Source organism: Lichenostomus cassidix, chromosome 6, assembly GCF_008360975.1.
Source record: "Lichenostomus cassidix isolate B80296 chromosome 6, HeHo_3.0, whole genome shotgun sequence".
Lineage (NCBI taxonomy): Eukaryota > Metazoa > Chordata > Aves > Passeriformes > Meliphagidae > Lichenostomus > Lichenostomus cassidix.
In genome coordinates, this window is record NC_139487.1 from 13135289 (window position 1) to 13137834 (window position 2546).

Consider the following 2546-nt stretch of genomic DNA (forward strand, 5'->3'; position numbering starts at 1 on the left):
TGCCGGGATCGCCCCACCCTGCCCCTTACAGCTCTTGGCACCCGGCCAGCTCGGGCCGCCTCTCCATACCGGGTTCAGGGTCACCACCGACCTGTCCCGACCTAGGAACGGGGAAGAGCCACTCTCCTCGCCCTTCGCTGATCTCCCGTGCCCATGCTGGTTTCCTCCTGCGCCGACCCAGGAGATGGGTGGCCTAGGGTGATCCCGAGGGCAGCCGTCCCGCCCGCTCGGCCCCACACCATCTACTTCCCTTCGGGATGGGGTGAGCCGTTCACAGTTTCAGTACAAACGAGCTCGAGCCATAGAAGCAGGTTTTGCATCTAAAAACCTTCCAAAACGGGGCACAGTGGCAAACCCGGCATTTTTCACGCGCGTCCCTAAGCGGAGAACAGCCTCAGGGGCCCCCAGGCAGCATTTTTCCTTCAAGACTGGACGTCCGCCCGGCTCCATGCCCGCTCCCCGCAGAGCTTTCCCACGCCGCGTGGCTCCATCCCCCGCCCCGCCGCCGGAGCTCCGGGAGCCGCAGCCGGCGGCGGGAGCAGGGAGGCGCCGGGGGTCGCTCCCGGCTGTGCCGCGGACGCACCCGCTGGAGGCGGGGCAGGTGCCTGGGGGTCTTGTCCCGGCGGGCGGCGGCGGGCGGAGCTCCCCGGCTCAGTACAGCTCGGCACGGCTCCGCACCGAGCCCGCGGCGCGGACGGCCCCGGGTGGTGCGGGCAGGGCCGGACAGAGCCGCCCCTTCCGTCCCGGCCCGTTGGGGTCTGTCCGGCGCCCGCGGCCGCCCCGGCCCCCTCCTCTGCCGAGGGGAAGCGCTCCGCCCCACTCCTCCCTTCTGCACCTCGACAATCCTTCTGCACCCGGGAGGCACCCCTGCTCCTGGCCCCAGCCCACCCTGGCATCCCGCATCTGCCCCAGAGACCCTGGCCCTGCCCTGTCCCGCATGGAGAGCCCGCCGCCCCCAGGCCTCTGCCCGTGCCCCGAGGATGCTCCCTCATTGCCTAAGAGAGCCAGCGCTCACCCCACACTGCCAGGGCCGCTGCTGGCCCTCCAGCAGCCCACCCTGCCACAGCCCCCTTGCCGGGAGCCTTCCCCCGCTGCCCAACCTTGCCCCTTTGCCAGCTCTCAGCTGTGCCTTGCACCCCTAACCTGCCACCCCGAGATAGCTGGAGCCCCCAGCATGATCCTTGGCCCTTCCCCTGTGTCCCTGCATGGGACACCATGGGCTTTTGGACAGACACGAGCAGGGACTCTAGGTGAGCTGTACCTGAATGTCCTTTGCACGGTGGGCTCCCCGGCCCCTCCAGCACCCACGGCTTGCTCATCGCCATATCCCAGTTACTGCTTAACTTTCCTTGGCACAAGCAAGCGTAACTGCAGTCCATGACCTTGGGTGAAGGTAGCATGGGGAGGAGGGCAGCCCTGCTTAGGTTTTCTTCCTGGTCTGGCCCATGCCGGGTGCCAGGGTGTCATGTGGGACCCTCTGGCACAGCGCTGACACTGGGGCAGGGCAGCAGAGGACACAAAAGAACTACTGAGTTTCTCATAGCACAGGAACTGATGTGGGGAAGCAAGTTTGGGGGCGTCAAGGGTACCCTTGCGCTTTCCAGGTCAGACCTCAACCCCAAAGTGTTGCCTTGGAGCCCTCCACCAGCTCCCGAATGCACAGGCAGGATCCAGTCAGGCATAGGCAGGATGCCTCACTGGTGGCAGGACCTGCTTCTGCAGGGCATTGCTCCCCTCCAGCTCAGGGCACCCCACCGAGCCTGCCAGAACGTGGAGCATGTCAGGAGCAAGGGTATTGATGCCGCAGCTCTGGATGCCACACCATGGGCTCACTGGGGCCACCCTGCCCTCACCTGCCCAGCCACGAGCTCCCACCACAGCACCAGTATCCTGCAGCCCCCCCGACCTCAGCCCTGTCGGGGGAAAGGATAGCCTGGTGACATCCCACACTGCAGATGTCAAGCCAACCCCTAACTCCTACTCTAAAGATCAGGCTCATCCTGCCCTCACCCTCTGCTGCATCAGCCCTGTCTTATGAGCCTGGTTTCCCCCATATCCCTAATAATGCTGGCACAGAGCACTCCAGCTGCTGGAGCGGATTGGGTTAGTCCCCACGGAGGCTAGCCCTCTGTTGGTCTCATCCCTCCTTTGCCTCCTCCCTGCCCCAGGACACCTCCATGCTGCTCCTGCCCTGTTCCCACGGCAGGCCTGCACCACCCCCACTGTTCTCCAGGGAAGGTGCCCCCCATCACCTTGATGTCTGGGCAGGCCTTGAGCTGCATGTTTGCTCTGGCTTGGGGACTGGGCCATTTCCCAGCAGCCCTGTACCTTACCCTTGCTGAGATTTCAGCTTTCCATGGCATGGCAGGGAGCCAGCTGTGGCCTGCCTGGGAACCAAGAGGCAGAGGCGAGCCAGCAGCATCCTGGGAGCACAGTGAACTCTGTGCCCACACCCCCTGCCAGGACACCAGGGACGTGAGGGGACTTCCCTCTGCCTTGCCTGCATCAGCCTGATCCCGTGCTCAGATATAAGCCATCAGCACAGC